The sequence below is a fragment of the Hermetia illucens genome, chromosome 3 (genome assembly GCF_905115235.1).
Source record: "Hermetia illucens chromosome 3, iHerIll2.2.curated.20191125, whole genome shotgun sequence".
Lineage (NCBI taxonomy): Eukaryota > Metazoa > Arthropoda > Insecta > Diptera > Stratiomyidae > Hermetia > Hermetia illucens.
In genome coordinates this window covers 29,353,403-29,371,078 of record NC_051851.1, presented here as the reverse complement: position 1 = coordinate 29,371,078, position 17,676 = coordinate 29,353,403, and positions in this window count along the sequence as shown.

Below are 17,676 nucleotides of genomic sequence, written 5' to 3'. Positions count from 1 at the left end.
ACCTTGGCCCCTTCAATTCTTCGAGCTGTTTATGGCTCGTCGAACTTCCTCTTCGGCAACATCCCCAAAATTCATACCAGTCGTATTGGCATGACGGGTGCCTTCGCCGGTGATCCACTCAGCATGCTGGGCGGGTAACCCCTAAAGTCCACTCCAATACTCTTTCGCTTCCGTCACCAAAAACTGGACTGTCTGGACGCTGTTGGGATTCGTTGAGAGATCTGAAGAAGCTCCGCTGGTTCTTCGCGTATATTCCATTCTGGACACATCTGGAATGACTTTCGCCATACTGTCGTAACCGACTGCATATGACAGAAAGTTTCTGTTTTAGTGTGTCCAGAATTTCAACTTCGGGTGTCTCACTGGGGATGGCATAGTTCTGGTAAACCCTCTGCACTTTATTTCTCACCTGTCTGCTGGCATTGTCAGTGCTGATCTGAATCAGTCTAACAATGTCCTGTCTTAGTGAGTCCCGCCAACGTTCCAGACGAATTTTCCATGGTGCATCTCTTTGGTCACTCAAACCAATAACACGAAAGCGCATCTTCTGACTGTACAATATGTTAACCGCAACTGATGCAAGATGCATAGAGCCTGGGAATACTTGGTCTATGCCAAGGATCCTTATCTGAGAATTCTATACACGCTCTTTGAAATTCGTCCCGAACCTCAGGGGAAACCTCAGCTGGACGGTGGAAAACAGTGGTTCGGCAAGTATTGAAACTGTTGCCTGCAGTGCGGCGTGGTGTTGTTAATGCCATAGGCTCTACCCCCATCGACTCTCGGTCACCAGTTTCCCCGATGACCTCCAACACGCTCCCTGATGGTGGCCGGGATTGTGTCGCTGCGACTTATAAAGCGATACTGGTCTGCAACTCACTACACAGTCACGTGCGTGAAGTGCGGGAAACGAACGCCGAATCTCTGGTGCAACAAGAGGCGGTAAGATATTGTACCCGCCCCCGCCGTTATTTCGTAGTAGGAGCGGATGATGAAGAGGTTCATTTCTTCAATCCACTTCATTCGCTGCCTACACGAACCTGCTGAAGTGGTCGCCACAGATTATGGCGAAACAGCTGCAACAGGCGGAGCAATGTTCGTACTCGTCGTGGCGCCTAGACATCGAACCGCCACGACTAGCGCTTTCGACGCCATGCTGTCCATTACGGGAGCGGGACCCAGTCACCAAGTCCAACGGCTCCCGCCGGTTATCCGTACCGGACCTTAAATTCCTTCTTGTTCTCATATATGGATTTGCATTGTGTACCTAACTGCTAGGTGTAGGGTTAGCTTCCTCAGTGAGTTATCTGCAAAACTGCAAAGTTCCTGCACTTTCCTCATCTATCCCCTGAGACGCTGCGGTGGCGTACAGCCATTCAGACTGAAGCTATCCATCCCTCGTCCTTTCACAACCGGGCTTGGGACCGGCTACGGTGGATAATATTATTATTATTGTTATTATATCAAAATACCTCCCCATTTACAGCGCCATGGTTCCATTCATATCATCTTTTACCCTTGCGGCGATAGGGATGGAAATTAAACTTTAACGTTTTGATATAAAAGCGGCCCCACTTTGACTTGGCGCTTTTTAGGAGGTGTGACCGCCGAGATTTTTGAATGGAATTCCTTCCCAATTGAAAATTTAAACTTCATCACTTTGAGGGACCATAGTTTCCATTATTATAGTACAAGATAATATATATGTACTTATGCCTGTATATCTAAGCCAACAATTCATTTGATTTCAGATAATCTTTCACTAAAAGATGGCGCTAAAGTTTATCCAAAGATACCACTCAAGAAAATACTGGGTGTGGGCCTTTAATTAGAAACGTCTTAACTAGATATTGGTTCATGTCTATAATAATATCTGTAATCTGTTAGTATCTTTATGTGGGTTGGCTTTCACCTAAATGGATTTCTTTGAATTGCTACTACCTGATTCAGAATTCGCTTTTCCAAACTCAAATAAATAAGCGAAATAAAGCTTGGAATGTGCACAATAACTCCCATATCTCACAGTGTGGAAAAAGGGAGAAAAAATAAATGCAGTTTGAGACAGTTTTTGCTCAATAAATCCCAAATATGATAGGAATAGCAGATGGAATAAGGATTCTACTCCTTACATTGGAATCACTTTATTATCTTCGCAAAGGCGACAGGGCAGACACCTCAAAAAACGTACTATCAAGTTATCAAATTTTTCCTAAAAATTCTAAGCAAGCCTATTAATTGGTTGAACAAGATTTAAGTTAACGCTTGGAATTACGACAGCCATTCGGACTGTGTTTTTAAAAGCTTGTTCCAGAAGATAATCTGACCTGTTTAAATATTAGCTTTGTGTTGAAACCATTTTATTATCTTCGATACTTTTACAACATGACCAAGTGTATGTCCTTACCATAAAAATCTCAGACTTTCATCGTTATTTTGTCCCCATCTAACCTCACTTCTACCTGCGACCAATAAAAATTCTCTAAAATGGCTCTCCATAACCCCAAGGACTCATACTAGGATGTTTTCAAGGTGCTAAATATTTCCAAGAATACTTAATTTGATGTTCCCAAGATAGGAGGAAAACCATAAACTCATCTAAAAGATGCTGGCCTGCTTCCACGAAACTACAAAAATATTCTAACTTCGGACACGTGATGACTACGTTTCTATCAAAAGTTAAAGTTTATTTCAAGTAAGTTTACTAGTCATTGATTTACCAAGAAAATTTCTAGGCTTATTCTATAATGCTTTGTGCTGAAATTTATAATTTTCCTGTAACAAAGGGACCTTCTGCAACAACTAGGTAGTCCAGTTATTCAGAAAACTGGGCAGATTATGTCCGAATCCAAAAAGGAATAATCCTGGGTGTATCTTATCATGTTTTAAGATAAGAAAGGTCTTCTCAGTCCGATACTAGGCGATCTGTTTTCCGCTAACAATCGCACAAAACAACAAATGAAGATTTATTTATGGTTTCGAAGGAAAAATAGTTGAATATTTTGACAAGAAACTTTAGATAAGGAAATATATGTGTCAACATAGCATTTAATAAGACCAAGTCTTGTAACTTGCTTGCTTCAGTAAATAACAAAAATAAATATTGGAGTTGATTGATAGTCAACTAAAACCCGGGAAAGCAAAAATCAATGTTTTTCACAAGAATGGGTTGATACATCGGTAATTGTTTGAAAAAAGCTTCGAAACAGGTATTAAACCTAAATAATTAACATCTGGAGAAGAAGGCGTCTAACTACTTATGATTAAAACAATCGATTTAGAAATTACCCTGACTAATTATTACATATTATTGAATATCAGGGTGTGGTAACGTAGATTTTTTTATAAGGTTATTCGATATCCATAATAGCAGTCTATAGTTTATTTCCAAAGGTCTATGGTACTATTTAGGTTTTCAGATACAGTATTTTTGCAGTTTCTTTTTCACATTGTCATCAGAATTGTCTGGATGTCAGGATATTGTAGAAATATAAAGCGTAGCTCACAGTTGTTTTCAGTTTTTTATCACCTTTAACTTGCCTTGGAATTTAAGCCCTCAATACAAGGGCTCTCTGGGTGGGATCCCAAGTTTTCTATTAATCGAATTCGAATACTTTTCTGCAACCTTTATTCTATCCTTTCAAAACATAGAATACAATGAAGCTTTCTACCCAAATCATTTGCTTTTTGGAGCCCTTTTTTTCTAATTGAGCGGTTCCTTACTATCTAAATTTCGATAATAAATCCATTTATCATCGCAAGATATTATTTGTTAAACCAACATGCAAATTATTTGCATTACATATATATATATATAATAGGTACTCCATGAACCCAGTAATCAGGAGAAGCTTAGTGACTCGGGATGTCGACCCAATTTATAATGAATCTTTGACCGCATACCAGGTCGCATTCATAGAATATGCTGAGATTCTCCCAGACGCTAGGCCAAAGATCCCAAAACTAAAGTTTACTTCGGCAACTACTAACATCATTGACAGAATTTTGGCTAATCGTTTGGCACGGTTATTCGTCTCCATAATCAATATCTTAGAGCGAATAACAGATGTATGCGCAGTAGGACTTTATCGTTCTGGGTATTTCGACTCAACAAAAGAGTCGAAAAGTTGAGAAAGGAAATTGGTTGTGTCACGCAAGCACTTCTTGAAAATCCATCACCAAGAGTGCACAGATGCGCAACGAACATCATTGGAAGCTACCATCTGCCCGATGATATGCCAATCGAAGGAATCGTCGAAGTGCTAAAGCAGAAACTTGCGGTATGCTCCAATCGCATCCGTAGGTATCAAAAAAGCTTTCAGCGGAGGACAGATAACACCTTCTTCTTCCAAAACCAAGGAGATTCTATAAAAATCTCACCAACTCAGGTAGGGAAAGTAACCTCGATCTGCATCAGGCAGAAGACTTCTGGAGAAGTGTTTGGAGCGAACCTAGCGTTGCAATTTAGAAGCAGCGTGGCTCCCACACCTTATGCGTTCATGCGAAGCCCTTTCCGAAATGACCATGCCTGACATTACTGAAGCTCACATAGAAGCAGCCCTTGAAAAGACAGGTAATTGGAAAGCGCCAGGAGTTGATAACATTCACAACTTCTGGCTGAAGCGGTTCAAGAGCATTCAACGGGTATTGGCAAATCATTTTAATCAGATGATTGTCGATCCGAAATTGGTTCCAGAATTTTTCACCAAGGGGATAACTTTCCTCACCCCCAAGGAACAGGGTGCCTCTTGCCCTTCAAAATGTCGATCTACAAGGTCTTCACTTTAGTTTTGTGCACGAACATCTCAAAACATCTTGATGTTCATAAATTGATAGCTGATTAGCAAAAAGGATGCGCAAAAGGCTCCCAAGGCTGTAAAGAACAGCTTATAATCGATACGGTAGCTGTAAAGCAGGCTGTCCACCAATAACGAAATATCTCGACAGCCTACATCGATTATAAATCAGCCTTTGACTCCATATCGCATTCGTGGTTACTGCAAGTGTTACGGTTATACAAAATCAACCCGAATGTCGTTTTTCTCCTCACAACACTGATGAAGAATTGGAGCAGGAATCTATCGGTATCCTCACAAATATCAGGAGAGATACCAATCAGTCATAACATTTTCTAAGGCGACTCGCTAAGCCCACTGTGGTTTTGCTTGGCTTTGAATCCGCTATCCCATCTCTTGCATGAGAGCAAATACGGGTTCTAAGTCAAACATGGCATATTGTCGAAATGTACATTGAGCCATTTAAAGTATATTGACGACATCAAATTGTATGCCAAAGACGAGAACCAACTTCGGTCCTTGCTGGACATCACCGTCCAGTTCAGCAGGGATATCAGCATGCAGTTGGGTTTGGAGAAATGTCGCATAAAAACAATTGTTCAGGGAAAACACACCGACAGCGAATGCGCACTTCGAGACCAATAACATTCTGTCTAAGGAGTATACCTGCCTAGTCGATGTCCTTGGTCTGTATCGCATTGATTCGAAACTAATAAAGTTTCTGGCGACGGCCATGGAAGGAAGGCACACCACATGATGATGATGGACGATTCCGTAGACTACATAACATAGACTACTCTATGAGCGATACCATGACCGTCAAGGTTTGGATAAAACCGGCTCAATAGGTTACGGTGGGCGGATTACTTAACCTGTATGGATGAGGATGATCCAACCCGGAAAGTCTATAAGGGCAATATCTATGGTAAGAAAAGAAGACGAGGCAAACCCTGCCTGAGATGGAGCGATGACGTAGGTCAGGACGCCAGACAGCTTTTAGGGAGATCGAATTGGTGGACCACGGCGTAAAACCGGGATGTCTGGAGTTCCTTATTAAGGCAGGCCTAGACTGGACGTTGGTTGTTACGCCGTTGATGATGATGATGAAGGTGATCCATCAAAACCTTGCAAACAATTATAGGCTGGTCACGAAACATGTCCAAGCAGTACTCGATAGTTCTGTTTATAGCAAGTATTGGAATCAAAAGTTCTAACTGATCGCTGTGTACTGCACAAGAACCCTGACGTGCTGCTAGTTGACAAGGCGAGTCGATCCGCGTAAATTATTAATGCTGCTATCCCTCATAATAGCAAAATTGAAAGGAAATATGTGGAGAAGAAAATGAACTATGAGCCACTTGTTTCGTGAAATCAACTAAATTTAGCGTCTCGAGAGTTCCTATAATATTCTTAATTACAGGCATTTTACCTAAATCCCTCCTTGGATGTCCTGGAACTCTCACACAGTATGCAGAAATAGATTCTGCAAATGTGTTCGATGTTGCGAGGAGTCCTCGACGGATTCTCTCATTAACCTACCACTGGCCACCATCACCGAAGCCCCTCTATTCTTTTTAAGTAGGTAGCATCGTCCGAGCCTAAATCTTTAGACCGGCCTGATGTCCTTCTCGGTTTTGGGTACGCTTTTTTTTTGTTTGAGGATTGAGGGAGTCCCAAGTCCGTATCCAGTTGATCGAACTGGACCAATTGGGAAGAAAGTTCCTTTATTATTTGTGGTTCACGACTCCTCCTTTTTTAGCTAAATACCCAAATTTTCAAAAAAGGTGACTGACGGTTTCGTCTAGGACAGAGGCAACTCATCAGCCGCTTCGGCCTAGCATGGGTCTGAATATAAAGGCGGATTTCACGCACTCATGTCGTGTTTACGATTATACATAAAGGAGCGATTATCACCAGTAGCCACTTTCGGTCGCGGTGCTCGCAGGGCAGAGGTGAGGCAGCGTCTGATGAGTTGCCTCTGCCAGGCACCAGTGCATGGTTGATAAAGATCAGGTCTAGGATTGAGGCAAGGCTCCGAAAATATGTTTAGATTACTTTCGTTAGTTAGAACGATATCTAACTGTGCAAAAACCTTTAATACACTTGAACCGTTGCGTTATTCAATCTGTTCCCCCATTCGATGTTTCATACATTAAAATCACTTTGGACCTCGTTGGTTATCTAATGTCTGTTAACGAAACCTGCTCCCTTAGTCGGTAAACAATCGATCCGATTCGAACTTTTCGGCCAAGTCAGTTTTTAACTTGGATGCGAAAGCTGTCAGTTCTATCCAAGCTAGATTTTTTCAGCTCGAACATCAGACCCTCTTTCTGAGTCCTTCGAATGGTTCGCCTACATCTTTAAGGCTGTGATCATCTTTGACTTTTTCCAATATTTCCATGTATAGCAGCATGTCATTGCTAGAAATAACAATTGCCTCTGGGTGAATTCGCATTTTTCTTTTTGTTAACGACCATGGTCTATCCGTCATTTGTGTTCCCCTTAGGTTTCACTTCGGTTGCCAACGCTCACACTCCATTCTTCGCAACTGGTAGCGAGCATTGTTTCCTTTTAGGCTCCTGCTGATTCCCTAGAGAATTACCATCTTATTTCTGCAAGTGGCAGGTCGATAACTCTATGGTTAGGTTAGGTGACACTGTTTGGATGGCATATTTCGGTTTTTGCTTGGATCCTCTTTCCTCCTGCTGCGACCTATTATAGAGAACCCTAACGACTCCCACCATGTTTTCGAAATCTAGGTGCAGGTGTGCTTATCCTTGATAAACTCGGAGAAATAAACTAGTTTTGTTCCAAGCTGCATGAAGGGTATTTCGTATGTGCTTGGGCTCTGTTCCCTACAAGCCTTGGCTTGATTGCTCCTTTTAAATACTCTTTCACACTTAGAATTTAAAGTATGTTCCTGAACGAAGAATTGCAGAGTTTCTCCTGAATGGATCAATTCCTTGAGCTTGGAGTATCTTCTGAGGTTGTCCTTCATGGACAAATGCGGCGGGTGTCGAAACCGTCTTTTCCCGGCAGCGATTTCCTTTCAACACACCATTTTTCGCTTTCGTTATTGGTGTTCATTGTGAGGCTTTGAACACCTCCTTTTCTAAATCTGAATCACTTGTTGAATAAGTTGTTACAGCGGCTAAGTGGTCTACCATTGAGCCACTGCAGTCGAGGGATATAGACGGCCGGGAGCCCGCTTGCTCAATTCTAAAAGCCTACGACACTTGGGTTCAGAGCCCTTGCACCGTAAGTTTACTCCTTCCCCCTTCTTCCATTTTGGTTTTATGTTTCAAAGAGATGGAGGGTCAGTCTGCATCTGTGTCGGTCTATCTCTCTTTTCTCAGTTGTATCCATTAACACGAAACTTGATAGAAAGGTTGCAATTGGGGACATACATACATACATGTGAAAGGGGGTCCTACATATTTTCTCACCGGAACACAAGCATATGAGGTGTCCAATGAAAGGTCTCGACTATTACTTTTCGAAGCAGGTTTCAGTTTTGACATTGGTTGTAAGGGAAGAGGATTAGGAAGTGGTCAATTATTTCAAATTGATTAAATAAAAAAATTTGAAAACAAATTTTACGGCCATGTATATGGCATTTAGGCCCCAAAATATTCGCCGTCACAATATCTGCCAAATAAAGTTAGTCATAGTATTTTTTGAAAATTTTTTTTTCCAAAATTGTTGCAGGTGATTTCACTAAATTAGGATCGACATGTTATTAATATATTTGAAAATATCAGATGAAAGTGACTTGAACTAATCATTCATAAAACTTCACCAAATCTCTCAAAAGGTAGATCTGTCAACCATCTATGCACCCCAAGATATCAATCTTTTTATCAATTTCTCCTTTACCAAATTGTTGTGTGAAAAGCGCCGTGAATGGATAAATTTGACGCCATCGATTCTGTACTTAAAATTCCAGAAATTGTGAAATCATCTGTGTATACTGAGGTTGACATTTATACCACAAAGTCAAAAACCTGTTGTTTCCAACCCAATCTTATCTTTGAAGACGCGAAAAGTGAGGAACTTCTACACAGCAAATTCAGAGGTTTGATCGTCGCGGGTCACCATATGAATGTTGATATGTGAAAGCGTGTTTTCTGGGGTCTTACTGAGATCGACCTGAAATCCATGAAATGCCTTCCAGTAGAAACAATACATAAATATGAATACCTAGAGTACTGATAGTCGCATATCTTGTTGATGCGTTTGTTGCCCCCAAGGTGTAAGTGCCTTCGACGATAAGAAAGTTTTCGTTTATGCGTGGATTTCTACTTTGTATTATCTCTGATCTGACCACCAATTACCTATCTGACAGGTTGAGAGTCAAAAAATGTACCGCCCGATTTAGTTTATGTGACAAAGTCGAGCGGTTTTGACCGGGGATATTTTCCAATGTTTCAAGGTGTGATCGGCTTATTTCCGAACAAAACACCTAGCACCGCAAAAACCCGTGTAAAAAAGTGTTTATCAATAAACAAGTGAACGTCCTTTTTTTCAAAAGATCGAACCCTATTCTTATCGATGTCCGATGTTGGGTATCACCTGTGCGCGGAACCTTCCGTGTGAACTACCTGTTCGGTTGTTGGAGGAAACATTATAACAATTGACTCCTGCTATTGCCGTTGTGAAAGGAAAACAAACGGAAATTGGCTTAACAAGGATCATCGTGTCGAAGCCGCTGTGGCGATCCTTTTGACTAGACTCAGAGGTAAGTTACGGCGAAGGCGTTGTAAACGGTCTACTGTTGACATGTTATCAACTGGTTGACGCGCTGACCATTGGCTCGGTTACGATGCGGATTAGAGCGGTCATGTCGACACAGGGACTCGCCACTTTTTCTTTGAGATAAGAAATTGGCTATAGTTTTCGTATTGTTGGGAACTAATTAACTGAGTGTTTTCATTTGGTCATGCGAAACTCGGACGCACTCAACAGTTGCGACAACCTCACGTCTGGCGCTATGAGTTGCCGCGAAACAGACGGTCATGAACTGGGTATACTCTAATTTCAATGCAGATATTGGGCGCCTCGGCGCTCTTCCGTTTATTTTTCTTCTACCATTACTTCTGTAGTTAGCGATAGTTGGCATGTTAGGTAAGCAAACCAGTTGTTGTTTCAGTGAACGCATGCAAGCATATATCGTAATTATGAATTATGTAAATATAATTGCAAACAAATGACGTGAGGCGGGACTTGATTTGACTTTCAATACAGCCTTCTAGGATTCAAGAATGCAATGAATGGAAATATTTCGGCGTTTTCGAATTATAATGACCCGACCTGTCCGCTTGCGTTTTGGAAAGTACTTTTTAGGACTTCCGTTTCATTAATTACCAGACCGACGAATATTTCTAGATGGCTTATCAAATTTGACTTCGAAACCGCAACTTGTAATTAGCGAAATAGTTATTCCCTAAAAAAGATATATGTACATCCTTCTGCGTTTTTACCGCAAAAATTCATTAAATGTCAATTTATGGGCAATATTTAGATGTTTTTTAGTTTTTATTGACTTAATTAAAATGGCGCAACAACCGGTATACCGTCTAGGCCTGCCTTAAAAAAGAATTCCAGACATCCCGGTTTTGCGACGAGGTCAACCAATTCAATATCCCCAAAAGCTTCCTGGCGTTCTGGTCTACACCACCGTTCCATCTCAGGCAGGATGTGCCTCGTCTTATTTTTCTACCATAGATATTGCCCTTATAGACTTTCCACGCTGGAACATCCTTACCCATAGGATTAAGTGGCCTGCCCACCGCAACTTATTGAGCCGGATTTTGTCCACAGCGGTCATGGTATCACTCATAGACTTCGTCGTTATGTAGTCTAAGGAACCGTCCATCCTCATGTAGGGGGTAAAAACTCTTCGGAGGATTCTTCTCTCGAACGCGGCCAAGAGTTCACAATTTTTCACGCTAAGAACTCAAGTGTCCGCGGAATACATGTGGACTGGCAAGATCATACCCTTGTACAGTAAGAGCTTTGACCCTATGGTGAGAAGTTTCGAGCGGAACAGTTTTTGTAAGTTGAAATAGGCTCTGTTGGCAGCGAACAACCGCGTGTGGATTTCATCGTCATAGCTGTTAGGAGAGGAGAAATTTTCAACAGTCCCAAAGTTGCAGTCTCCTATCTTGATTGTTTTCGTTTGACCAGTAGGCCAGTAGTTGGGTGGACTTGAAGAGGATGGTGCCTCTCACATTTACATCTGCATCGCGAAGCACTTTCTCCAGGGCCAGGTTGAAGAGGACGCATGGTAGGGCATTCCCTTGGTCTCGAGAGTAATCCTGCTGCTTTTATCTGGCCTCGTACATTGGTAAGGGTTAGTCTACTCAGTCTTATTAATTTCGTTGGGTTGCCGAATTCTCTCATGGCAGTGTACAGTTTTACCATGACTATGTTGCCATAGGCGGCTTTAAAGTCGATGAAAAAATGGTGCAACTGATGTCCATATTCCAACAATTTTTCCATCGCTTTCCATAGAGAGAAAATCTGATCTGTTGCGGATTTGCCTGGAGTGAAACCTCTTTGGTATGGACCAATGATGTTCTGGGGGCATGGGGCTATCCGGCCTAGCAAGATAGCGGAGAATACCTTATAAATGGTACTCAGCAACGTGGTACCTCTATAATTACTGCAGTCAGATAATATCTCGTTGTCAGTCGTCAAGCATTGATTAGCTGTCTCCCATCTTGAGCATAAGTTAATGAACTCCTTGGAGTAATTAGTGCAGTCTTCAGTTAGCGGGATTTGCAACTCGCTGATGTTCTGGTTGTACAGGTTGTTCAGCAGTTCATCAAAGTACTTAACCCATCACCCCGATATGTTTATTCTGTCGGCAATCAGATTTCGCTCTTTGTCTCGGCAGGATGAGCATCGAGGTGTGCATGGTTTCATCTTGCTGACTTCGTGGCAAAACTTCCGCGCTTAATGTGGTTGCTCCCTGTATTTTGCGAGTTCACAGACCTGTTGGTTCTGCCAGGCTTCCTTTTTTGCGTCTGTGAAGTCTCTTGTCCGCTCGAATTCGCGATAAATGTCCGCGCCTGCCCGTGTCCTTTGAGAATGCAACATTACATTACGTTCCGTTGCTAGTTTACATTCATCGTCGAACCAACTTTTTCCGGCTGGGGCTAAGTATGTTTGTGGCCGTATTTATAATAACGTTGTTCAGGTGATTGTGAAGATCATTTCTTGATGCTTCATCTCCTGGATATCTGTTGACGGCGGTTATTGCGTCATCCATTTCCCCCTTATAAGTGATACGGAAGGCTGTGCTGTAGATGGCTTCAGTGTTAACTCTCACCTGATTGTCAGAGGGGATTCTGGGTGGTCTGATTGTCAGAGGGGATTCTGGGTGGTGTTGTTATTCGAGCCCGGAGCACTATGCCAACGAGATAGTGATCCGAGTCTATACTGGTCCCCTATATATTCTGACATGCATCAAGGCTGATAGGTGGCGGCGTTCGATCAACACGTGGTCAGTTTGGTTGAAAGTGGTCCCGTCTAGAGAGGCCCACGTTTGTTTGTGGACCGCTTTCCGCTCAAACCAGGTACTTCTGAAAACCATTTCGCGTGACACTGCTAAGTACATAATCCGTATTCCGTTATCATTATCGCCTAAATACGGGTTCAGTCCCTATTTGGATGTTAAGGATTTATAAAGGTATCTCACCCTTTAGCTGCTAGAAGTGATAAGCGTGGAATATTGTTGCTCCTTCTATAAATTTCGGCTATTGAGGGTTGTGTTGTCGTGACTGTTGTTGATGTTGTCATTGTGGTTTTGATACTAGCTGCAGGCCGCTATCTCCACTAGAAAGTGCGATTGCCTTAAATGACCCCCGCAATTGTCTCTGCTAGCAGGAAGGTCACGCGTGAGTTGAGACAATTCCTAATGAGAGTTTGTGTTCAGAGCCGGGATCAGAAGGCCATCTCAATTGAACTTACACTTCCAACTTAATAGTGTCAAAGCCTTGAACGTACTTGCAGTCCCCCTTTATCGAGACGAAGTCATCTGTATCATTAGCCAGCAAGCCATTTCCACTAGTTGTCACTCTGGTGTAGTAAAGGAATAGAATGCCCCAGCTGTCAGCTCATGTGCGACCTATTACGGATTGCTTAATAATAACAATAACCGTTGGCGCAACAATCTAATCGGATCAGGGCCTTGCAGTGTGTTAGAGCTCTTCATTCAAGACCGTAACGGTACACTAAAGAATTACTGTACCCTATAGGAGACAATGTGGTCAGTATTTCGCTCGCGCGACGTCAAATCACGATTAAAATTCCACTGCCACCAGTGAAATTTGAACCGCGACCTTCCGTATGACAGCCTTGTGCTCTAACCACTCGGCTATCCGAACACGGATACGGATTGTTTGCTAAATCATAAATCCATGCCATGCAGGGTCGCCATCGTTATGGCAGCTCATGTTGGTCCACCACCAGATTGACTGGTGGTGATCCGGGGCTAGAAACCTGGGGGATATGAATTTTTGTCGTCCCCATACATGCAAAAGAGGGGTGTACATTGTTTTCATCAAATATAGTCATGTGAGGTATCAAATAGAAAGTCTCGATTAGTACTTTCCGTAGCCGAGCTTAATTTTGACATTTTTTGGAAAAGTGGGTAGTGCGGGGGTTGAAAATGATCAATTCTTTAACGGACCGATTCTCAGAAATTACCCAACCCAAAAATCTGAAAAAAATCAAGAGGCTTCCACTATATGCTGCTTAGGCTCCGAAATACCCTCCACGTCGATACCTGTTCAAATAGAGTTAGTAATAGTTTCGCTAATTGGCTAATTGGCTGGTCAATATCGTCAACGTAGGCTAGTAGTTGGGGATTTCAAGAGGATGGTGCGTCAAGTGGTAGAATGGGGAGAATATCACTGTCTGTTAATAGTAGTTACCACTATGCAATGCATCTAATACTCTACTGAAGTAGAACTCCCCAGGAATATACAAATCCTTAATTCTCTTGAAGTACTCGTATTCTCTATTTGCCATAAAACGCTACTGACAGGGATGGAAAATCTTGAGCTAAAATTGGAATCTCAAAATCAATTAATGGGCAAGAATCGTCTTTTGAAAAGTAAGAACATTTCTTCGACGACGATATTGATTGGTCCCAGAATATTCGGTTTCTTCTAGCTGTTTATTAATTTCAAAGTTACAAACGGGACATTCCCGGGTAGAATGAATTTTGTTTTTTAGAACACTTTCCTTTCTTATGCGAACCTCTGTTATTCTGGGAGACCGATTGGAAACGAGTACGAATCCATCTATCTAAGGGACCTGGGAAGCGGTTTTAAACTAAATAATCTTACGAAATTTTGGTGAAAAGTGAAAGAATAATGCATTACACACTGAAAGGTACCTCCGGATCCAGGCTTCTTACAAGAAACTGAATGCAATCGGAGAAGCTTTCCAAAGGTGACATTAGGATCTAAGTGTCACCGCGACCTACAATATCACCATACCATAGTGAGTATTTGAAATAATTAAAACTTGCTTTTTCTATTCGGTAGTGTTATTTATTGGTATTGCAAATATCCATATTTCGAGAACCACTTGCTCCCTTCATCAGTGCTAACAAGTCTGCCTGGGCAGACTCTAGCCAGTTAGTCAGTTAGCAGTTAGTCAGTTAGAAGGGAACAAGGGGTGTTCATAGTTCCAATTACCATATTACGTGTCAATAGGTATAACCGCTTCTATGAAAAGTGTGCGTAACAGACAGACAGATGGACGGAGGAGTTGACAGATCTCCCATCAGGCGCGCCCCTTTCTATGGATACGGGAATTCGCGGCTGCGTACGAACATGTACTTGCATGCAATTTAGAGAGGTGTGTGCATGGGCATGTTTATGCGCGGCTCATGCAATAATAATCATTGGTGGGACAATCCAATTGAAACGGAGCCTTGATCTCGGTTAGAGCACTTCATCCAAGACCGTACCGCACCTGGCAGTGTGACGTCCATGTGGCGAGGATCAAGGAGGTCCTCCACTGCTCAAGTAGAGTTGTGACTGTGGGTTTAGAAATCCAACAAGCCACTTTTTTGTAATCCCGAGACAGGTGCACCGCGGTTTAGTGGAAGTTGCACCCCATAAACTAAGGGAACCCTATGAATTAATTCAACTAACTGAGAAGATTTATAGGGGGAACTTTTTCTGAACAGTTATGGTCTATGAACGCGAGCCTGTGACTGAATTTTGGGCAAATACCTGAACGAAATTATGAATATAAGGAACGAATTATTAACAATATTAGAGGATAGACGCCCCTTTGGTTGATTATGAGACCACCTGAGCAAAAAACTCAACATGTGATCTGCAGGAGGCAACGAAAATGGATCCATTTAGGCGAGGTGGTAAAATCCTACGCCCTCCACCCACATCCGTGCATACAGGCAGAAGACTTGGCAGTGATAATGATTCTGTGCAAGCGAAAGTACTTAAGGTGGAACATTGCCTGAAGGCTAATACCATGAACACCCTCTACGAAGTCGTCGGGCCGAAGCAAAACGTCCACCGCGATATTAACGTAGTGGCCCGAAATCTTCAGGCACGCAAACAGCAACCATCAGTTTGCAGCCTGTTTGGGCAAACGAGTTGCTGAAGTTTCCAAAGTCAAGGTCCGATTAGTTGTCTGTAAGATTCGGGAGAAAATATCTCCTGGTATCTGTTTTAGATATCTAGAGTACAGACATATAGTCAAATCTTGCACAAGCAAGCAAGATTGAGTTGACTGATGCAGACAGTGTTGCGAATAAAAGCGAAGGGAAGTGCGAGAAAGACCCTGAATACATGCCGCAAAGATGCAGGGTTTGATGTTAAGCGCCATGCCACAGGAGGCAAAAATACCCAGTGTCTAGGAAAGATCCAAAAGCAAAGGGCAAATAAGGTTGGTGATTTTGACTCAGCTGTGAATGAGTACCTGAGTCAAATCAGGGTAACAAAATCGGGTGACCGAAATGCTGATCACACTGCCTCTTATAGGGTACTGCAATCCTGTAGTGTAACGTTACGGTGTTGAATGAAGGTCTTCAAGGCCCTGATCCAATTGGATTGTTGAGCCAACGATTGTTATTATTAAATAAGATTTACTCAAATAAACCTCAACTACTGTGAAGTCGGACACGATTTTTTGGACTAGTCCTTCTAAGAGCCCAATGTGTACGTGGCGATTATTAGCGAACCATACAGAGGAAAAGACAACGCGGCATACGCTATCGATAAAAGTGAAAAATGCGAAATTTGGACAACAGGAAGATACCCATTCGAAGAAAGAATTGAGCAACCTGGTAACAGGTCTGTAAGAGGTAAAATTAACGGTGTCTATGTTTACAACTCCTACGCTCGCCAAACGTGAAAAGCGTGGAATATGAGCGAATGTTACATGAACTAGAGTTGAGCTCAAGTGACCCCCCATTGTTACAGCGAGAGACTTCAACACATGGTCTATGGAGTGAAGGAGAAGAGTTTCAAATAACAGGAAATTGGTATTGCTAGAAGCCTCTTATTTCGTTGGATATAATGGATAGGCTCAGTTGATAAGAGACATGTTAGTTCGCATAGCAATTATCAAGCTACACTGTTTAGTGTAATGGGGAGCGGGAGAATGGAGTATCCGCGAGACTCAAAGCCATACCGGGCGGAAACCCGGGTTGAACAGAATACCGAACATGGCTTTGAAGGCGGCGACAAAGACAAGACCCGAAGGGAATAATTTTCATTATTAATACTTGTTTGAATGAAGGCATCTTCCTGACTTAGTGGGAAAAGCTGACGCTGGTTCTGCTACCAAAGAGTGGCAAACCACCTGGTTAGCCGTCGTCCTATCGTCTCACTTGTATACTGGAGAGTATGGGAAAGCTGTTGGAGCACATTATATGCAACAGGCTGCTCACAATTGTAGAGGCATGTCTATAAGCCGAGCAATAGATAGGCACTACCAAAGCAATGGTCATTGTGGCAGAAGAAGCTATTGCAGGTATAATCTGGCAAAACGGTACCAAAAAATATTGTTAGGAATGCTTTCAATTCAGCGCAATGACAACATATTATAAGCTCCCTAAGCCAGCAGAATGTACCCACATATATTCAGCTGATCATCAGGGACTATTTCGTGGGTAAAAAGCTCCTCTATGATACCGACGAAGGCCCAGTTGATTATTTGGTATACGGCAAAGGGCCTCAAGAATCAGTGCTAGGCCAATTACTCCGAAATATCATATGTGACCATGCGCTATGCATCAAACTCTCGTTATTGACTGATAATAGTCAAATATATTGAGGATTTTGTATGGGCATGTAAGACATCGGTCAGATTGATCAAGGAATGGTTGGTATCACATGGGTTAGGGACTGAGGTTATACTAGTGAGCAGTCGCAAGTTTAGAGAAATCCTAAGGTTTCGTGTTGGACAGCATGTGATAAAAACCAAACCATTCATCAAATATGTAGATCTTATGCTGGATAATCGATTAACTTCTAAGAAAAACTTTATCCACGTGAGCGTGAAAGCAGGCAAAATTGTAGCTGCTCTAACTAGCATGATGGCCAATATTGGAGGACCCAAACCACTGAGCAGACTATTGCTAGACAGAGTGTACTCATACATTCTGTTGCACGCAGCACCAGTCTGGAAGAGTTTGCGGCCGATTTCTCAAATTATCAATATCATTATCTCCTATTGTCTCTCCTTTAATTTAGCAATCAAAAGGCCTTTCTTACTACTTAAAAGAAGTAAAGTTGAAATGCTTGAAGATGCGATGGATCAATTAATGAAGGAATATTTTGCATTTTTAGTTATGTACGGACTCAAAACCGTGCATAAGGAGTTCCTCACAAGA